Here is a 23,020-nt window from a genome sequence, read left to right as displayed (position 1 = left end):
AGCATTGAAGCATTTTCGTGTAGAGACTCTTTCTGGAGTTAAACGCCAGCTTTGATGCCAGTTTGGGCGTTTAACTCCAATTTTTATGCCAGTTCCAGCGTTAAACGCTGGGAATTCTGAAGCTGATTTGCAACGCCGGTTTGGGCCATCAAATCTCGGGCAAAGTATGGACTATTATACATTGCTGGAAAGCCCAGGATGTCTACTTTCCAACGCCGTTGAGAGCGCGCCAATTGGGCTTCTGTAGCTCCAGAAAATGCACTTCGAGTTCAGGGAGGTCAGAATCCAACAGCATCTGCAGTCCTTTGTAGCCTCTGAATCAGATTTTTGCTCAGGACCCTCAATTTCAGCCAGAAAATACCTGAAATCACAGAAAAACACACAAACTCATAGTAAAGTCTAGAAAAGTGAATTTTAATTAAAAATTACTAAAAGTATACTAAAAACTAACTAAATCATACTAAAAACATACTAAAAAATAATGCCAAAAAGTGTATAAATTATCTGCTCATCAAAAGGAAATCCAAGTATGAGCAATTTTTCTTCCAAGATAATTACCCAATTGGATGAAGATTGAAAGCTCTCTAGTAAAATCAAGAGAAAAGAAAGAAGAAGAAGAATAAGAACTACAATTGATCCATTGAATCACAATAGAGCTCTCTAACCCAATGAAAAGAGTTAGTTGATCATTTCTCTACCAAAATAGAAAAGAAAGAAAGTGCAGAAAAATAAAGATAAAGATTAAACTGAAATTGAAACTTCAAAATTCATCATAAACTTGATGCGTGGAAACTTGTCTCTCAACAAATTTCCCTTCGGCAAGTATACCGAATTGTCGTCAAGTAATAACTCACAATAGAGTGAGGTCGAATCCCACAGAAATTAACGGATTAAGCAATCAATGGGTAATTGATTATCCTAGTTAGACGAATCATATTGGAGTGATAAGTAACAAGGAAATGTAAATAGCAAAAAAAGTAAAAAAACCAATAAAGTGCAGAAACGTAAAATGGCAAAAAAAAGTAAATGTAAGAACTAAAAATAAAATGAACATTGGGATCAAGAGATATTGCAATCCTCTAGATCAAGTTCATTCTCATCTCTTCCTCAATCAATGCATTCATTGATCTCCTTGGCAATCTTAAGTGATTGGATCCCAATTCCTTGGCAATCCAATCTCTCTAAGCTTGAACAATTTCACAATTCCTTGATTTAATTGCTCATGGGAAGAGATGAAGTTTGGTCACTGATTATACCACACACATTCATAGATCAAAGTATTGGTAGGATTATATGTCACAATATCCATCCAACCCCCAACCTAATCCAATGTGAGAGAGCATTTCTAGCATGATTTCCTCATTCCTCTTCCAAGGTTCAGAGGAAATCCAAGCATGAGCAATTTCTCTTCCAAGACAATTACCCAATTGGATGAAGATTGAAAACTCTCTAGTAAATTCAAGAGAAAAGAAAGAAGAAGAAGAATAAGAACTACAATTGATCCATTGAATCACAATAGAGCTCTCTAACCCAATGAAAAGAGTTAGTTGATCATTGCTCTACCAAAATAGAAAATAAAGAAAGTGCAGAAAAATAAAGATAAAGATTAAACTGAAATTGAAACTTCAAAATTCATAAATGGAAGGTACAAAGAAAAGAAACTACTCCTAAGGAAGAAAACAAGAGAAAAGGAAGAAGAGTGATTGAGGGGAGGGGTTCGAAGACCCACTCCCCTTGGAGTGTGCCAATTCACAGAAATTCGAATTGGTCTTCACTCTCTCCCCCTTCCTTCAATTCTATGTTTCAGTCCTCCTTGAATGTAAAGACTAAGGCCTTTATATAGGCTCTCCTAAATTACAAAATGAAATTAAAAGCAAATTACAATTAAATGAAAATTCCTATTCTAGATGCTTCTTGTGGCCTTGATTGGTTGACAATTGTGGGCTTGCTTGCTTGAGCTTTGAAGTGGACTTGAGAGAGAAGTGAATCAAGTTGAGGTCCAGGTGCAACGTTAGTACTGTCGTTAGCCACACTAACGCTACAAGTGTGGCGTTAGTGCCAAAGTTATTTTGGCTAACGTTGCACTTGTTACCAATTGGTGTTTTGGGGGCTTAAAAGATGCCTCTTGTTTGTACTCCAATTGCATGCCCACTATAGAGTATTATATATCGTTGGAAAGCTTTGAATGTCAGCTTTCTAATACAACTGGAATCACCTCAATTGAATCTCTATAACTCAAGTTATGCTCCTTTGAAATGGACATGGTTGCTGGCATAGTCGCTAGCGTTAATGGAAAACGTGAGTCCCAATAATGCTAGCGACCAGGGGCTTAATATTTCCAAGTTCTGGAGCTCAAAATCAATGTCCACCCCATACTATTATATATTTTTGGAAAGCTCTGGATGTCTACTTTCCAACATCTTTAGAAGTGTATCATTTGGAGCTCTAAAACTCGAGTTACACTTCTTGGAAGGTGAAGAGGTCAGTTGGCCTTACTACAGGTTGATACCATGTTCATCCTTTCCCTTTCGGGGCAGGTTTTCTCCCTCAAATTTAGTGTCAATCATGTAGTGCCATATATGCTTGGAAAGCTCTAGAATCCTACTTTCCAATGCCACTGAAATCACTTCATTTGGAACTTTGTGGCTCAAGTTATGTGTGTTTGAAGAATGCATGGTCAGGCTGCCAGGTTGAACTTTTGCCCACGTTAACTTAGTTAACGTGGAAGTTAACGTGGGTCTTTTTTGCTTCGCCAATGTTAGTGGCACTCACTTTTTCCACTAACGTTTGCATCTCACTTTCCTTCCACGTTAACTACCACGTTAACTTAGTTAACGTGGCTGTTAACGTGGGTCTTTTTGCTTCGCCAACGTTAGTGGCACTCACTTTTTTCACTAACGTTGGCATCTCCCTTTCCTTCTACATTAACTAGCACGTTAACTTAGTTAACGTGGCTGTTAACGTGGGTCTTTTTGCACCTTCACAAACGTTAGTGGCACTCACTTTTTCCACTAACGTTGGCCCTTCTTCAAAGTTAATGCCATTAACGTTCCCACTAATGTTCCAACTTTCCTTCCTTCCACGTTAGTGCCCACGTTAGTAGCACTAACGTGGCTCTTCTCTGCTTCTTTTGGCCTGAAATTAAACAAACGAAGTGCATCAAGGTAACATACAAGATGATCTTTAGATACTAAGTGTGCTAATAATACTCAAAATCAAAACTTCACTTAGTGTGATCTATTTTATCATATTTACCCTGTATATTAGCTAAAATTCACCTATGCTTAAGATTTTGTTTCATGCAGAGATTTTTCATGCTATTACTCATATATTGGAAATATTTGTATGAAAACTAAACAGAAATCTACTGAAAGGACTACTAAAAGTAGGCAATGATGCACGCGCATCACAACACCAAACTTAAATCTTGCTTGTCCCTAAGCAAGTACTGAAACATAGGAAGAATGAAATGAAATAACAAGAAGATAAAATAGAAGTAGAATTCCTAGTTTATGGAGTTTCATGCATAGCAACTTAGGTTCTTTCCTTTTAGGTTTCAAGCCTTTATCAATTCCTTGGTCACTTTCTTGATTACATCCTTTGAGACTCCTTTCTTGTTGATCCTTCCTAAAGCTTATTACATTTTTCTTTTGGCTAAGTGCTCTGTAAGAGGGCGACTCTTTATGATAAGGTGTTCTATAGCAAAGGTCACTCTTGATAGTGGACTTTCAGCTGATAATCCCGGATTAGTTAATCCAAGTTACCAAGTGATAAGGCACCCCTAAGAGCTTATTCATCCAAGCATATCCCTTGCACATGAACACCACAGACACATGCCTCAATCTTAAAACCCTTGGTGCCTAGCATTGTTTCTTATTATGTTTCTTCCTTTTTCACTTTTATTGCTTTTTTTCTTTTCTTACTGGGATCTTATTATTGAGTTTGTCTCATAGGATGTGTTTCAAGCATAGGACTTAGGATAGATAGTTGCTTTCTTTCCTTGTTTGGTGAACCAACTTAGCTTACTAATCATCCTACCAGAAACATTCAGAATTCACTTCACAAAATAACTCCACTCTTGTTCTTTTCATAACATTTTCTTTTTGATTAACTTAAAGGACAAGTATACAAGTAAGAAAGATGAAGGTGCAATGATAAGCGATGAACCATGCTTATTACTAAAAGTAATCATAACAAAACAGAGGTAGAACACAGAATTCAAAACAAGAGACATTCATGATTGCCATTAAGTCTAATGGGAGTAAATGAGAAGGAAAGGAACTTTACAACCTTTGTAGCTCATCTTCACCCTTGTTGTTCCTTCCTGCAGACTTCCTCCCTTCAATCACCATCTTAGAATAAGTGCTTTACAGGCAAGAAACAAGTAAGAGCAGTGGTGTTGAGATTGTGATTCAACCATGAATGTCAAAAAAAAAAAAGAAACAAGATATAAGTAATGCATAAAATTAAGCAAGCTTGGTTAAAAATGACACTACAGGCCTAAGAAGCAAAGGCATTATGATTGTACAAACAAGTGGTGTTGCTGGATACATTGCATAGAAAAATAAGTGGAACACCAAACTTAGTGTGGCACTTTCTCTTGGAATTGATGCAAGTATCCAGAAAGATTGAAAACAGATTGTTGCAGGGCAACACCAAACTTAGAATGTGATCATATGCTAATTTTTTTTGAAAAGAAGCTAAGTAAAAGAAACTGTTGTATTAATAACAAAATCACCAAGAGCCAGAGCTGTCACCAATAGGGGCTTCTTGGTGAGGCATTAACACAAACAGTTAGAGAGCATAGAAAACAAAGAACCAAAACAATTACACAAACAAAACAAAACAAAGGAAAATATCTAATCAAGGTAATCAACCAACCGGTAGTTTGTTAATCACAATTAATCCCCGGCAACGGCGCCATAAACTTGATGCGTGAAAACTTGTCTCTCAACAAATTTCCCTTCGGTAAGTATACCGAATTATCGTCAAGAAAAACTCACAATAGAGTGAGGTCGAATCCCACAGGGATTGATTGGTCAAGAAACTTTCGTTAGAAGAATATGCTAGTTGAGCTAAACAGAATTGAGATTGAGATGCAGAAATTTAAATGACTAGAAAGTAAATAACAGAAATTAAAGTGCAGAATCTTAAATGGGGAGTTGGGATAATGAGCAGGAAATTAAATGGCAGAAAGTAAATAGAATGGGTAAGATCAGAAATGGGGAGATCATTGGGTTTAGGAGATGCTGCATTCTCTGGATCAACTTCATCCTCATCTATTCCTCAATCAATGCATTCATTTATCTCCTTGGCAATCTTAAGTGATTGGATCCCAATTCCTTGGCAATCCAATCTCTCTAAGCTTGAACAATTGCCCAATTCCTTGATTTAATTGCTCATGGGAAGAGATGAAAGTGTGGTCACTGATTATACCATATGTATTTCCAAATCAAAGTGTTGGGAGGATTAAATGTCACAATATCAATCCAAACCCCAATTTGGTCCAACATGAGAAAGCGTTTCTAGCATGATTTCCTTATCCCTTTTCCAAGGTTCAAAGAAGATCCAATTATGGAGAGTTTCTTTTCCAAGACAACTAACCAATTGAATTAAGATCGAAAGCTTTCTAGTAAGATCAAGAGAAAAGAAAAAAGAAGAAGAATGAAAACTATAATTGATCCATCAAATTACAACAGAGCTCCCTAACCCAATGAAAGGGGTTTAGTTGTTCATAGCTCTAGGAATAAAAAATGGCAGAAAAGAAGAATCCATTCTAGAAGTACAGAAAAGTAAATATGCAAAGAGTAGTTCCCAAAAGTGCTAAGCTTCTCTCTAGTTCAAAACTACTCCAATCTATACTACTCCTCATGATCTTCTAGTGAGTTATTCAAGTCTTTGATGTGGGCTCTGGACCTTGAGTTGAAGAAATTCTCATCTTTAGTGGGCCCAGCTTGCACAGAAATATGAATTAGGCTTGGGCATTTAGTGAGATTAACGTTGGGTAATATTTTGAGTGCGAGAACGATAGTGGCATTCACTTTTTCCACTAACGTTCCACCCTTATATACCCACGTTAATTCCAACGTTAGAAACCTTAACGTGACTACTAACGTTTCTTACTCAATCCTTGGCCAACGTTAACGGGACTCACTTTTCTCATTAACGTTGGCTTGTGCCCTTTTTCGCAAACGTTAATGGGAATCACTTTTCCCATTAACGTTGCTTGCCTCTTGCCCCTACGTTAGATCTCACGTTAGCTTGGCTAACGTAGCTCTTAACGTGGGTCTCTATCACCTTCGAGAGCATTAGTGACACTCACCTTTGTCACTAACGCTTAAATTGCCTTAAGTCCCTACGTTAGAACCAACGTTAACTAAGTTAACGTGGCTCTTAACGTAGTAATGAAGCCATCTCCCAACGTTAGTGAAAAAAGTGAGTGTCACTAACGTTGGTTCTTTGAATTCAACTCCACGTTAACTTTCACGTTAACAATCCTAACGTGAGAGTTAACGTAGGCAATGCTAATGATCCAACGTTAGTGACAAAAGTGAGTGTCACTAACATTGGCATTGTTGATCCTTGTCCACGTTAGAGTTCACGTTAACTTAGTTAACGTAACTCTTAACATAGGGCATTGCCTAGTTTCCCAACGTTAGTGGTGTTCACTTTTACCACTAACGTTGAGGAGAAACGTTATTGGAGTTCATGTTTCTCGTTAACGTGGAGTCCTTTTTTTCTTCTACGTTAAGTACCACGTTAACTTAGTTAACGTGGCTCTTAACATAAGCTATGAATGGCTTCGTAGGCGTTATTGGTGATCACTTTTCTCATTAACGTTGCAAGCTCTTTGCCATCCCACGTTAGTAGTCACGTTAACTAAGTTAACGTGAATGCTAACGTAGTTCCTCCATGCTTCATTTGTCCTGAAATCAAGCAATTAAAATGCATCAAAGCTCTAGCTAAAGTCATGAGATTATGTATCATCAAATTCTCATGCAATTTTGGCAAAAATCTCATGAAATCATGCAAAATTCACAATAGTTGCTTAAATAAAGGTGTAAGTGTATTTTCACCCAAAACTTGCCTTATTCACTAGGAAAATGCATGAAACTACCCTAAAACAGTAAAGAAAAGGTCAGTAAAACTGGCCTAGATGCCCTGGCATCAGTCCACAGATCCTAGGTGATCCTGTGGGGTCCATAGATCCTGAGGTGTCAAGGATTTCTCATCCTTGCACCCTTTAGGCATGTAAAACGTCCTCTGTATGCAATCCTGGCGTTTAACACCAGACTGCTGCCTGTTTCTGGCATTAAACACCCAGATGTAGCCTGTTTCTGGCATTTAACACTAGCCTGATGCTTGTTTCTGGCGTTAAATGCCAGCTTGGTGCTTGTTTATGGCGTTTAATGCCAGCTTTCCTCAGGGTGCAATCCTGGCGTTTAAATGCTAGACTGCTGCCTGTTTTTGGCATTTAATGCCAGCTTCATACTCTGTTCTGGCGTTAAACGCCAACCAGATGCTCCTTACTGGCGTTTAAACACCAGTAAGCTCTTCCTCCAGGGTGTGCTATTTCTTCTGCTATTTTTGATTCTGTTTTTAATTTTTGCTATTGTTTTGTGACTCCACATGATCATAGACCTAATAAAACATAAAAGAACAATAGAAATATAGATAAATAAAAATTGATTTGCCTCCCAATAAGCGCTTCTTTAATGTCAATAGCTTGACAGTGAGCTCTCATGGAGCTTCACAGATGTTCAGAGCATTGTTGGGACCTCCCAACACCAAACTTAGAGTTTGAATATGGGGGTTCAACACCAAACTTAGAGTTTGGTTGTGGCCTCCCAACACCAAACTTAGAGTTTGATTGTGGGGGCTTTGTTTGACTTTGCATTGAGAGAAACTTATCGTGCCTCTTTTCCATGTTTATAGAAGGATAACCTTGAGCTTTAACACTAGGTAGTCTCCATTCAATTGAAGGACTAGTTCACCTCTGTCAACATCAATCACAGTTTTTGCTGTGGCTAGGAAGGGTCTTCCTAGAATGATGGATTCATTCTCATCCTTCCCAGTGTCTAAGATATGAAGTCAGCAGGGATGTAAAGGCCTTTAACCTTCACTAACACGTCCTCTACCAATCCATAAGCTTGTTTTATTGACTTATTTGTCATCTCTAATGAGATTCTTGCAGCTTGTACCTCAAAGATCCCCAGCTTCTCCATTACAGATAGTGGCATAAGATTTATACCTGATCCCAGGTCACACAGAGCCTTCTCAAAGGTCATGGTGCCTATGGTTTAGGATATTAAGAATTTACCAGGATCTTGTTTCTTTTGAGGTAGAGTTTGCTGAACCCATGTATCTAGTTCACTAATGAGCAAGGGAGGTTCACCTTTCCAAGTCTCATTACCAAACAACTTGGCATTCAGCTTCATGATGGCACCTAGATATTGAGCAACTTGCCCTTCAGTTACATCCTCATCCTCTTCAGAGGAAGAATAGTTCTCAGAGCTCATGAATGGCAGAAGGAAGTTTATTGGAATCTCTATGGTCTATATATGAGCCTCAGATTCCTTTAGGTCCTCAATAGGGAACTCCTTTCTGTATGGAGGACGTCCCTTGAAGTCTTTCTCATTGGGATTCACGTCCTCCCCTTCCTCTTTGGATTCGGCCATATCGATAAAATCAATGGCCTTGTACTCTCTTTTTGGATTCTCTTCTGCATTTCTTGGGAGAGTACTAGGAGGAGTTTCAGCGATTTTCTTACTCAACTGACCCACTTGTGCCTCCAAATTTCTAATGGAGGACCTTGTTTCACTCATGAAACTTAAAGTGGCCTTAGATAGATCAGAGACTATGTTTGCTAAGCTAGAGGGGCTCTGCTCAGAATTCTCTGTCTGTTGCTGAGAAGATGATGGAAAAGACTTGATATTGCTAAACTTGTTTCTTCCACCATTATTAAAGCCTTGTTGAGGCTTTTGTTGATCCTTCCATGAGAAATTTGGATGATTTCTCCATGAGGAATTATAGGTGTTTCCATAGGGTTCACCCATGTAATTCACCTCTGCCATTGCAGGGTTCTCAAGATCATAAGCTTCTTCTTCAGAAGATGCCTCTTTAGTACTGTTGGATGCATTTTGCCATCCATTCAGACTCTGAGAAATCATGTTGACTTACTGAGTCAACATTTTGTTCTGAGCCAATATGGCATTCAGAGCATCAATTTCAAGAACTCCCCTCTTTTGAGGTATCTCATTATTCACAGGATTCCTCTCAGAGGTGTACATGAATTGATTATTTGCAACCATGTCAATGAGTTCTTGAGCTTCTACAGGCGTTTTCTTTAGGTGAATGGATCCACTTGTAGAATGGTCCAGTGACATCTTAGAAAGCTCAGATAGACCATCATAGAATATATCTAAAATGGTCCACTCTGAAAGCATGCCAGAAGGATACTCTTTGGTCAACTGCTTGTATCTTTCCCAAGCTTCATAGAGGAATTCACCATCTTTTTGCTTGAAGGTCTGAAAATCCACTCTAAGCTTGCTCAGCTTTTGAGGAGGAAAGAACTTGGCCAAGAAGGCCGTGACCAGCTTATCCCAAGAGTCCAGGCTATCTTTAGGTTGTGAGTCCAACCATGTTCTAGCTCTGTCTCTTACAGCAAGGGAAAAGCATGAGTCTGTAGACTTCAGGATCTACTCCATTAGTCTTAACAGCATCACAGATCTGCAACAATTCAGTTAAAAACTGATAGGGATCTTCTGTTGGAAGTCCATGGAACTTGCAGTTCTGTTGTATTAGAACAACTAGTTGAGACTTCAGCTCAAAATTATTTGCTCTAATGGCAGGGATTGAGATGTTTCTTTCATAAAAATTAGAAGTAGGTGTAGTATAATCACCAAGCATCCTCCTTGCGCCTCCACCATTGTTATTGGGTTCGACCATGTCTCTTTCTTTTTCGAGATTCTCTGTAAGGTTTTCTCTGAATTGTTGTACTTTAGCTTCTCTTAGCTTCTTCTTCAGAGTCCTTTCAGGTTCAGGATCTGCTTCAACAAGAATGTCCTTGTCCTTGCTCCTGCTCATATGAAAAAGAAGAGAACAGAAAAGAAGAGAAATCCTCTATGTCATAGTATAGAGATTCCTTTATGTGAGTAGAAGAAGAAAAGAATAGAAGAAGGAGAAGAGAAAAATTCGAACACAGAAGAGAAGAGAGGGTTCGAATTTTGAGATGAAGAGAAGTGTTAGTAAATAAATAAAATAAATAGAAAGAGATGAGAGGAGGAGAATTTCGAAAATTAGGAGAAGAAATAAAATTAAAATTAAAATTTGAAACAATTAGTTAATTAAAAAGAATTTTGAAAAAGGGTGAGGAATTTTCGAAAATTAGAGAGAAAAAAGTAGTTAGGTGGTTTTGAAAAAGATAAGAAACAAACAAAAAGTTAATTAGTTAGTTGAAAAAGATTTGAAAAAGATATTTTGAAAAAGATTTGATTTTTTAAAATTTAAAATTAATTACTTGACTAACAAAAAACTAAAAGATATGATTCTAGAATTTAAAGATTGAATCTTTCTTAACAAGAAAGTAACAAACTTCAAATTTTTTAATTAATCACATTAATTGTTAGTAAAGTTTTTGAAAATTTTGAAATTAAGAAAAAGATTTTGAAAATAAATTTTAAAATTTTCAAAAATAACAAAAGGAAAAAGAAAGGATTTGATTTCGAAAAAGATTTTGAAAAGATAAGATTTTTTTAAAATTGAAATCTTGACTTGACTTACAAAAAATAACTTATTTTAAAAATTTTTGACTAAGTCAACCCAAAGATTTCGAAATTTATGAGAGAAATAAGAAAAAGATTTTTTTTGAATTTTTAATGATGAGAGAAAAAAACGCAAAAATGACTCACAACATGAAAATTATGAATCAAAACACATGATGCATGCAAGAACACTATGAATGTCAAGATGAATATCAAAAACACTTTGAAGATCATGATGAACATCAAGATTTATTTTTGAAAAATTTTCAAGAGAGAAAAACATGCAAGACACCAAACTTAGAAATTTTCAATGTTTAGACACTATGAATGCAAAAATGCATATGAAAAACAACAAAAGACACAAAGCAAGAAAATATGAAGATCAAACAAGAAGACTTATCAAGAACAACTTGAAGATCATGAAGAATGCAATGTATGAATTTTCAAAAAATGCACAAATTTTAAAAGCATGCAATTGACACCAAACTTAAAACTTGACTTTAGACTCAAACAAGAAACACAAATTATTTTTTTGATTTTATGATTTTATAAATTTTTTTTGGATTTTTCAAAAATTTATTTTTAGAGAAACTCAAACAAATAAATAAAAAAAATTTTGAAAGATTTTTGAAAAATTTTTGAAAAGAAAATTACCTAATCTGAGTAACAAGATGAACCGTCAGTTGTCCAAACTCGAACAATCCCCAGCAACGGCGCCAAAAACTTGGTGCACGAAATTGTGATAATCAACAATGGCGCCAAAGACTTGGAGCTCTCAAACGTGAATCACACTTTGTCACAACAACTAACCAGCAAGTGCACTGGGTCGTCCAAGTAATACCTTACGTAAGTAAGGGTCGATCCCACGGAGATTGTTAGTATGAAGCAAGCTATGGTCATCTTGTAAATCTCAGTTAGGCGGATAATAATGTTATAATGGTTTTCAAATATTAAAATAAATAAAGCATAAAATAGAGATAGAGATACTTATGTAAATCATTGGTGGGAATTTCAGATAACTATATGGAGATGCTTTGTTCCTTCTGAATCTCTACTTTCCTACTGCTTTCATCCAATCATTCTTACTCCTTTCTATGGCAAGCTGTATGTAGGGCGTCACTGTTGTCAATGGTTACTTCCCATCCTCTCAGTGAAAATGGTCCAAATGCTCTGTCACAGCACGGCTAATCATCTGTCGGTTCTCGATCATGTCGGAATAGAATCCAGTGATTCTTTTGCGTTTGTCACTACGCCTAACACTCGCGATTTTGAAGCTCGTCACACTCATTCAATCCCTGAATCCTACTCGGAATACCATAGACAAGGTTTAGACTTTCCGGATCCTCAAGAATGCTGCCAATGGATTCTAGCATATACCACAAAGATTCTGATTAAGGAATCCAAGAGATACACACTCTAGCTCTTGCTTGTAGAACAGAAGTGGTTGTCAAGCACGCGTTCATAAGGACGGATGATGATGAGTGTCACGGATCATGACATTCATCAGGTTGAAGTACGAGTGATATCTTAGAACAAGAATAAGCGCAAATTGAATAGAAAACAGTAGTACTTTGCATTAAAACTCGAGGTACAGCAGAGCTCCACACCTTAATCTATGGTGTGTAGAAACTCCACCGTTGAAAATACATAAGTGATGGTCCAGGCATGGCCGAATGGCCAGCCTCCCTAAAATGGCATATGAAATCGAAAACAAGGGAAAATGACCCCTAGTACAATAGTAAAAAGTTCTATTTATACTAAACTAGTTACTAGGGTTTACAGAAATAAGTCTTAGTGCAGAAATCAACTTCCGGGGCCCACTTTGGTGTGTGCTTGGGCTGAGCTTGAGCTTTACACGTGCAGAGGATTCTCTTGGAGTTAAACATCAAGTTATAACGTGTTTTTGGTGTTTAACTCTGGTTTGTGACGTGTTTCTGGCGTTTTACTCCAGAATGCAGTATGGAACTGGCGTTGAATGCCAGTTTGCGTCGTATAAACTCGAATAAAGTATGGACTATTATGTGAAGTTCTGTAGCTCCAGAAAATCCATTTCGAGTGCAGGGAGATCAGAATCCAACAACATCAGCAGTCCTTTTTCAGCCTGAATCATATTTTTGCTCAGGTCCCTCTATTTCAGCCAGAAAATACCTGAAATCACAGAAAAATACACAAACTCATAGTAAAGTCCAGAAATATAAATTTTGCATAAAAACTAATAAAAACATCCCTAAAAATAGTTAGATCCTACTAAAAACTATCTAAAAATAATGCCAAAAAGTGTATAAATTATCCGCTCATCAGTATCCTTTGGTGTGGCATCCGCATTCTTGTGTGGCATCCTGTTCTCTAGATCAAAATTGTGGTCGTTGTCAAGGTTGTCCGCCATGATGATGGGATGACTTCCTGGTTCCCCGGCAACGGCGCCAATGTTCCGAGGGTTACCTGAAACTGTAGGTCGATCTCGGACGAGATCTTCTGTACTGGTCGGTGCGGTTGTGTCCGACTTGATGATGGTGGCTGGAGCCACCGTGTCCAACTTGTTGGACTTGGTAGCGGTGTTGATCCTTCATCACTGTAGGGTGGTGGTACCTGCAAGGGACTCCGATGCTTAAGTTAGCAAGGGTATTAAGCAGGTTTTTAGTAGAATCAGAGTATGAGTTATACCTGGGTGCTCCAGTGTATTTATAACGGCGTGAAATAATCTTCCCTTGAGATAAGATAATCTTTGAATGAAGTCTTCTTATCTTTAAGGAACCGCCCTTATCCTTCTAGGCTTTGGGCTGCCTTTAGATTTGGATCGTGTTCCTCTATTTGGGCCTTCTTGGACCTCTGTAGCGGTTTGGCCGATCTCTTTTATAAAGAAGTCGGGTAATCCTGATCTGAACAGGTCGGTCGACTTGTCTTCAGTCATCCCGGGTCGTACAGCTCGACCCAGGGCATGAACAGTTACCAAGGTGTTAGTTACGAATGATTGAAATACTAGTATTAAATAATCTAGGAGTTGAAAGAAATGAATCAACCTCTTCACAAATTTGGGTGAAAGTGAATCGTCTATTTAAGGGGGTAATTTATTACTCGACACATACTGGTATATATGTCGATAAGTTAGGTTTTTCAATTTACATCAGGATTGAAGAGGAAGTTTAACTGGTAAAACAAGATAGATAAACAATAGTATGATATTTCTACGGAAGAACGAAGTCAACCAAGTAGCAAAGTGGACCTTATAGAATGGTGAACGTGGCAAAGGGGCAGTTACTGCAGAAGTGTTTTGGCGGGAACGATTATCTTATTGAATCATCAACGGGTTAACAAATGTCATTATAGGATTGGTGGAAGATGTTTATAAATAGGATGGATAACTAAAGATTTCAGGGTTAGAAATTCTTCGTAAAAGCATACTCATACATACTCATATCTCCAGAGACTTTCTAAGTTTGTTTTTGAATTATAATTTTTCTAGGTTTTCTTCCATGTTCTTATGTTCTTTCTTTCTTAAATTCTGCACTTTACATTTATGGAGTTTATCTTTCTTGCAAATTTAATTTTAGTCATTTTTATATTCAAAGTTCATCTTTAATTTGTTTCATTTACCTTTGCGACAACTTTTATGTTCTATTTAAGTTTATTTGTAATTGAAGCATTTAATTTCATAAGTTAGTTTTATTTTGACTTCTTAGTTTATCATTTGAGAAAAAAGTATAAAAAAATTCTTTGCTTCTTCGTGATGATAAAGATGGAAGATTTTGATTCATAATAAACTAATACTTGTAAAAAGAGTAAATTTCGCTCCTAGATATTAGATTTCGAACTAATACAAAAAAAAATTTTGCAAAAACCATATCATTTTGATTTGCAGAAAATCTGTTACACAATATGGCTATATGCTATACTAGTATTCTTATATAAAGGGTACGATAACAAATTCCAGTAATCAATATCAATAAAATGACACTTTGGGCAACGACTATCATCCCTCTCTACATGCATTCAAACACTATCAAATATCAATTGAGTGATGTTATTATATGAAACTTCACATGTCAAATAGAGGTACTTGTAGGAACATATATCACGCATGCCACTCAAAATTCAAGTTGAGTTCAATTTTGGTATTTGAGATTGCCGAATTATACTAATTTAGCTATAATTTTTTAATTGTTACAATTTGATTTTTTATATTTAAAAAAGTGTATTAATATAGTCCATCGTGTATGTATTTTCTATCACCAAAGTTTAATACCGTACTGACGTGGTTTAACTCTTGTTATGTTGGACATTAAAATAACGTCGTACACATTTTGGCGCTAAAAAGAGCACTAAAGAATGTTCTAAAGGATGTTGTTTGAGAATTTAAGAGAAGAGGTAGTGATTAAAATAGATGAATATAGCGTTTTAATTTTGTTGAAATTCTTAAACGACGTCGTTTAGTATCTTCTTTAGCATCAAAATGCTTATAATGTTGTTTTAAATGTCTAACGTAGTAAAAATTGAGTTATGTCATTCAATAATAAAAAATACATATGATGAGTTTGGAAAACTCTTACTTAATTTTGATGATGAACAAACATTATTAAAATATTTAATTACAAAATTATTAATTTGATCTTAATTCATATTTACTTAATTAATAATTTTGTTGTGCAGATTTTATATTGGGCCGAAAAATGAGTTTCTGGTTTAAGCCTAATAATCAGCCTTGCTGCATGTTTTATATTGAGTGGCTGAATTTTTATATTGATGGGCCAAGCTCAATATTGTTACAACCAAGCCCATGGTTAATTTTGATGAAAGTTTCCTGCTTGATCCGAAACAAAATCCATCAGGAAAGCAAATGTTAACTAGTTGGGCCAGTTTTAATTTTAATGCTACAAAGCCCAAATCTTATTGTTGATGAATGCTTCCAAACTTGGTCCGAAACCAAGATAAAATGAAAGCAAAATACTTCCAACGGATCCAAGCTTTTAACCATGTGATGGATTTCAAAATCTATTACATTGTTAATTAATGCATGGGAAATATGAGAGAGAAAAGTTCAGCTGAATTGATTGATGGCCATAATGACTACACGCCACTCTAAGCTAGGGAAGTAAAAGCAACTTTTACCAACAAAGTGGTTTATCACATTGAATTGCTTTTCTTCTAAGTTGTTTATTCTCTCTCATCTCTTTCTTGTTTCTTCTTCGGTCCTTGTCCATGAAGCTATGGACGCTATGCTCATCAACAAAGAAAAAGAAGAAGTTGCATGCATCAAGACCATCGAGTTGATGGCACGAAAAAGAAAAAGAAAGGTATGTAGTGGCTGAGATTTTCACCAAATGTGGTTAGATTTGGTGAGGTAATCTCGAGCTCTTCATGCTCAAAAAGGAAGATGAAGATTCGGCCAGCCAGGGAGATTCTTGAAGCATGGCTTGTCTTTGATTCTGCTCAACCACCACAGGAAGTAGCTAGAGTGGCGAAGTGATGGTTAAGGCAGAGATTGAAGCAGATGAAATCATCATCATCATGAAGCATCAAGGGCCAGAAATCCATCTTGGAGAGCAAGCCAAGGATGGAGAGCTCGGATTGATGAAGAGTGGTGATCAAGAAAGGACTGGAGGTAATTGCATGTTGGGTTTAGCATGTTTATCTCTTCTCTCTCTATGTGGCCGAACCGGTTCTGTTTCTTGAAGGAGGAAGAAGTTGGTTTGGGTGTTGGCTTCAAGTGTGGAGGCTTCCCTCTTCTTTAAAAAGAGAGAACAGCCACTGTTTGGAGTAAGGAGACAGTGTGAGAGTGCAAGGCACATGGTTCTCAGAGCTACCTGAACTAACATATGTTCTTCTCCTTCAAAGTATTCTGTTTTGTATTTTTCTGTTTAATTTTGTCATGTCTTGAGTCTCATGGAAAAAGACAAACAATGAGATTTGTATGAAAAAGCCATAGAGCAGAAAAAGGCAGAGAGTGCAAAATTAAAAGAAAAAGCCATAGATGTCTTAGAGTTCCTTTGTACATCTGTGTTGTGTTTCATGATTCTGTGGGAATCCCTTTGTAAGTTGGGTTAGCACTTTACAAGTTGTAATCAGATTGATTATAGTGAAATTCCATCATGTTTGTGATGGAGACTGGATGTAGGCTGCACTACACTTAGCAGCTGAACCAGGATATATCTGGTGTAATCTTCTTCTCCTTTCTACTCCATTTCTGTTTCTACTTCACAGGAGCAAAATCCAAAATTATCTCGTGCCAAGTGACGAGACAAAAAGAAAAGTCTCGTGGCTAAGGACGAGACAAAAAGAAAAGTCTCGTGGCTAAGGACGAGACAAAAGAAAAAGTCTCGTGTGCAATGATGAGATAAAAAGACTAAAAGTTTCCAGAATTGGTCCAACAAGTCAGCAAGTGCAATCAAGCAAAAAAATGGGGCTAAGATTCAACCCTCCTTCTTTTAGCCACTGAAACTATCAACATAAAAAATTATATTGAATAAAAACTAAATTGTAACCATTAAAAAGTTAAGAACTAACTTAGTGTAACTCATCAAGGTTAGAAACTAAAGTAAAAGTTAAATCTTCAAAATTCATTCTGGGTTTTTGTAAAATTAATTGTAGCATTTTATATTTCTCTCATTCTCCATGCAGGTTACTCCATATTAATTAATTGTGCATGAAATACATATAGAAAAGTTATTTGTTATTTGTACCGCCACCAAATATCTAAGTTGATCTTCTTGAAAACTTCTGTTACCAAAGTTGGCCACGTACGATTTTTGGTCTTTAGCATTTCTTTTTAGCTCGCGTTTCCGACAAGTAAATCTAGATTCCAAATTAAAAGTAATAATGTTAAGTAAAACTAAATCGACGAGATAAAATATCATATTTCCCATAAAAAATGTATCTTTGGTACATTATGCAATGACAATTGTTGCATCGAATAAGTAGTAGTGTGACATTTAATTTCACCATTTAAAATTCTAGAAATTAAAACCCTCTATAACTGTTTCTCCTCTTTGAACTGCAATGGGATACAATTTTTTAATTATGTTGAATATACATTAAAAATTAAGAATTAGTGACTAATATAAAATATATATTAAAATATAAAATATATATTAAAAATAAAATTAAACAACACATGTATAACAATATATATTCTAGAAATTAAACAATAGTGTTTTTGAAAACTTTTTTACAAGGGGCTGGTAATCAATAGTATACGAGTCCATTCCACAGTCATGAGTAGTGGAATAACAAACAGAATAAAAGGTATTGGAATTTCACCGAATTTGGACATTAACTTTGATCAACTAAAATGTTTTCTTCTACTCCTAAGAATATCTCTATATGACTGGAAAAAGTAAAAGAAGAATACCTTCTAAGATCAATGTGAAAAGCTAAAATCATCCCCGATAATTGCCATTATCTACATATATATTATGCCATTGAAAGCCATCGAAAGACTTCGCTGATTTCTTCCCCAAAACGGTTGGCTTCCCTTTCATCATCACCAATTGCAACGACGTCGTTTCGCCTGCTACTCCCAGTGAAGAACCTTCCGGAGCTTCGAAAAGACGCCGTTGGCGTTAACGAAGCTGAAACCAAATCATAATAATCCTTCCAGCTCCATCTGCTGCCTACCTCGCTAGCCAAGCTCGGTGCCGATGATTCCACCGGCTCAGCATCATCTTTCTCGCCGGAATCGGTTCTCCGGCGAGCCTGGCTGTAAGAAATCTCAGCGTCCTCGTCAACGAGGTAATCGAACTCGCCAACCGAATATGTTCTCATGCGCGATTCTTCGGCGGCGGATGACGTGGTTCCACGGAGACTGATGCTACCTATCTCGAGGCGGAAGCTTTCGCCGACGGCAGATGACGATGACCGGAGAATCTTCCCGACGTCGGATTCCGAAGAAAACACTGCGGATCGGCAGAGCGGACAGGTGAGATTCGTTCGGAGCCAGACGTCAATGCATTCAGCATGGAACGCGTGGCAGCAGAGAGGAAGGAGACGAAGAAGGTCGCGTTGCTCGAATCTGGAGAGGCAAACGGAAACAGCGGGAGGGAGTCAACAGTGGAAGGCGCAGCGATCTCTGGTGATACTCGGCTGCGAGCACCGGAGGGGAAGACCGCAGATGATGTGCGTACGCTAATTTGATGAGCTTGACGGCGGAAGTAACGGCTGAGGTCACGGAGGAGGAAGTAGAGAGCGAAGAAGACGGTAACCGCAATGGCGATGACCGTTACCGTTATGAGAAAGGCACGGCTGTGATGCTGCGAGTGAGTGTGTTTAGTTGGAGTGGCACTAGTGACGTATCCAACAACGGTTAGAGGCATGGAAGGAAGAACAGTGTCAGAAGCCATAGTTGCTCTTATTTGGTTGCTACGGACTACGAATGTGAGTTTTTCTCTTCTCCCAGGAAAAAGAGTGATAAAGGGAAATAATGTTGGTGCCATGTAGGATGATGTTGCTTTTTTTTTTTTACGAGTTTGAGGAAGAGGAGACGAAGGGAGAGAGAAAGGATTGGCACGTGAGAAGCACGTGTTGTTGCTTGCTTGTTGGAGTTAGTAGAGAGAAAGAGAAAGCGGAGGGGGTGTTGTGGTATTGTTGTGCGTTGGGATGGTAAAGTTGGTGATGGCATTTTGGGTTGGGAACGAGGTTGAACAAGAGAAGTAACAGGTGGGCAGGTTGTTATAGGAGGTCTACGACCTTGTCGTTTTCATAGAATACGGCCATTCCACGTTCCAAATTTCTTGTTGGCCAATGTTCCGTCCTTTTTCATAAGTTGCCTAGAGTATGTTTGGAAAAGCTAAATAAGTAAAATATATTTCAATAAATAATTATTATTTTTAAGACAATTGATTACTTGAATAGTTTAGCTAACAAATAACAATAGTTTTAAAATTATTTATTGTGTTTGAAATGTTAAAGAAAAAGTTATTTTTAAATATTTATAATTACAAATTGATATAAAATTAACTAACAATAAATTTTTAAATAAAATTTAAATTTACAGTGAATGAATTAACTGTCGATCAATTAGATTGAGAGATATTGTAAAAATTATAAAAATATTTTAAATTATAAGTCATTATAAAATTAAAAAATATTTGTAAAATTCTAACATGATTAATTTTGTTTATAATTTTCAAAATATTTTTGCTTATGAACTATTTTTTAGTTTAGAATTATTAGCTTTGATTGTAAATTTTTAATCTATTTTTAATTTTTTATTCAAATATGATTATTTTATCGATAAATAACTTTATATAAAAACTATCCTTTTTTTTCTGATGTTCCAAACATGCTCTTGGTCTCCTAAACAGCAATTTACATTTTTCTTTTCGGATTCTATTATGATAACTACAAGTCTACAACCAACATCTACATTCCCAATTGGAAAATGTTAAATATACAAAAAATAGGAGAATGAGCTCATTATCTAAATAAATATGAATAAAATATTAATTCTTAAAATACGCATATGTAGAAAGATTTTTTAAATATAGGCTTCTGTTATTATTTCTCTTCAAGCATCTATGAAATGAGTTTTAATCCCATTTCACGTTAAGCGCGCGTGAATTGGACCAAAGTCCATCCCGGCGCATGTAAAATGAACGAGTTCGTCGTCCCTAATACAAACGAAATTGCCATTTTGGCTTAGCTAGAATTGCGTAACAATTCTGGTATCATATATATACGCAAACAATTACAAGTCTTCTAATTTCATTAAGGAGAACAAGAGCACACAGTAGGGAGAATAAAATAGGGTGATTTCTTTTAAATCCATGTCAATTTTGTAGGTAAATTTCTCTTGCATATGTGTCATTATCTCAGTCATTGATTAAAAAAATTTTCAACCTTTCATTAATTCATTCAATAAATGTGTTCACATTATATTGTATTTTATAGTATTTACATTATACCACATAATGTATTTCTCAAATACTATTTGAATGTCTACAGCTTCTTCTTCTACCTCTCAAAATACAGTTCGAAGAAACTGCTTCTTCAACCCTTGTGTCCACTGCTCCTTCTTCTCTACCCTTCCTGTAGGTGATAGGTGTGACTTCTCCGGCGACCCACTCGAAAAACCTTTCCCTAATATCCCTGTAATGTTCACTACTTCTTCTTCTACTACCTCACTACTTCTTCTACCCTTCCTATAGGTGATGGGTTTGATTTTTCCGACGACACACTCGCAAAACCTTCCCCAATACCCCTGTAATGTCAAAAGCTTCCTCTTCTACCTCACTGCTCCTCCAAGCGTTCCTATAGGTGAAGCGTTTGATTTTTCTGGCAACACACTCGCAAAACCTTTTCCCAAATACCGCTTTAATGTTCACAGCCTGTTCTTCTACCTCATTCCTCTTTCAGTGACAGATTTTTTCGAACCTCGTTGAAGACCCTGCCTACTGCTTCTTCGTATAGGGTTACGCGGGTGTCTTTTTCTGTCACTCACATGCAGAGTAAAGTATTTCCGAAACCGTCGAAGAACGTAACTCATCCCCTTGCCGAGAATGATTCCGGTGACCCACGTGGAAAACCCTCTCGAAAAATCATTGTAAGGCCAACTGCTTCTTCTTCTAGCTAATTTGTTTGTTTTTGTTGTCGATTTTCACAACCAATTTTGTGTGATTTGTTCTGTTATTCACTTTCTTTAATCACCTTTGATCAAAGTAAATTGTTTCAATTTTGAATGTAATAGTTGATAATAGTTGTTCATGGTGGTGTTTAATGTTAATCAGATTGATGGGTAGTGATGCATGCTCCTTAAACACGAGACGAGGCAGAGGAGAAGCTGGCGGACAACAGGAACTGATAGCTGGATATGCAAGTTCAAGTTCGCTGCAACTTGGGGATGTAAAAGATGGTGTGGCCTCAAAATGCTTCTGCGAAAAATATGCCATCTGTTACAATGTCGAATACAGACACCAACCGGAATAGGCTATTTTTTGGATGCCCGTTGTTAAAGGTAAGCACGCAATTCTTCATGTATGATCACTAAGTTTATGCTAAAATTGGGTAAATTTTGGATTTTTTGGAATGGAGGTTTAGAATATAGATTTGGGTTATTTTCCCTAGCTCAAGTTGTTGTGGATGTGATTTTGAATTGTTTGGAATGGCATGCCTATCGGTTATGAAAATGATTTGATTTTGTAAGCGATTTGCTGTTAAATTGGGTTGATATTGTATATGATTTGATATTGGTGCTAGTTAATTTTGAAGAATGACTGAGAACTGGAAAAAAGTTGATTTATTAAAAATAGATGTACCTAGATTAAAAATGTTGATTGTGACATGAATTGACATGGAACCTGATCTGATATAAAAAATGGCTTTAAAATTTGGAAGGATTTTTAATATTTAGGCTTTAGGGATTAATTACAGTCACACATGTGGATTAGATTGAATTGGAGTGTTTTGTACCACCATACATTCATTATGTTCTATTTGATTTAGGTGACAGAAGCACATTGCAAATTCTTTCTCTGGGTTGATGACCACTGGTGCACGAAATTGCAATCACACTTTTGCAATTCCGCACAACTAACCAGCAAGTGCACTGGGTCGTCCAAGTAATACCTTACGTGAGTAAGGGTCGATCCCACGGAGATTGTCGGCTTGAAGCAAGCTATGGTTATCTTGTAACTCTTAGTCAGGATATCAATAATTATCAGGGTTGATTGTAAAAAGTAAAAGAACATGAAATAAATACTTGTTTTGCAGTAATGGAGAACAGGTTGAGGTTTTGGAGATGCTCTATCTAATGGCTACCTCCCATCCTCTCAGTGAAAATGTTCAACGCGCTCTGTCACAGCACGGCTAATCATCTGTCGGTTCTCAATCAGGTTGGAATAGAATCCAGTGATTCTTTTGTGTCTGTCACTAACGCCCATCCTTTAGGAGTTTGAAGCTCGTCACAGTCATTCAATCCTTGAATCCTACTCAGAATACCATAGATAAGGTTTAGACCTTCCGGATTCTCTTGAATGCCGCCATCAATTCTAGCTTATACCACGAAGATTCTGATTAAGGAATCCAAGAGATATCTACTCAATCTAAGGTAGAATGGAGGTGGTTGTCAGGCACACGTTCATAATTGAGAAAGATGATGAGTGTCACGGATCATCACATTCATCAGGTTTAAGAACAAGTGATATCTTAGAATGGAAGCAAGCATGATTGTATGAAAAACAGTAGTAATTGCATTAATCCATCAAGATACAGCAGAGCTCCTCACCCCCAACCATGGGGTTTAGAGACTCATGTTGTAGAAGATACAA

The 23,020-nt window shown here is 36.8% G+C and overlaps 1 non-coding gene and 1 pseudogene across 1 annotated transcript; one reads left to right on the top strand and one right to left on the bottom strand.

The window, feature by feature from the left end:
* The first annotated feature begins 9,444 nt into the window (after positions 1-9,444).
* On the top strand, positions 9,445-9,548 carry LOC127746128 (small nucleolar RNA R71). The gene has a single exon (XR_008007747.1). It is a non-coding gene; the product is annotated as a small nucleolar RNA R71 (small nucleolar RNA).
* An 8,134-nt stretch (positions 9,549-17,682) lies between these two features.
* Positions 17,683-19,487, bottom strand: LOC107479341 (E3 ubiquitin-protein ligase ATL4-like; annotated as a pseudogene).
* Between the last annotated feature and the right edge of the window lie 3,533 nt (positions 19,488-23,020).

The sequence above is a fragment of the Arachis duranensis genome, chromosome 3, assembly GCF_000817695.3.
Source record: "Arachis duranensis cultivar V14167 chromosome 3, aradu.V14167.gnm2.J7QH, whole genome shotgun sequence".
Classification (NCBI taxonomy): Eukaryota; Viridiplantae; Streptophyta; class Magnoliopsida; order Fabales; family Fabaceae; genus Arachis; species Arachis duranensis.
Note: the sequence above shows the minus strand (reverse complement) of the source record. Positions and strands in the feature narration are given on the sequence as shown.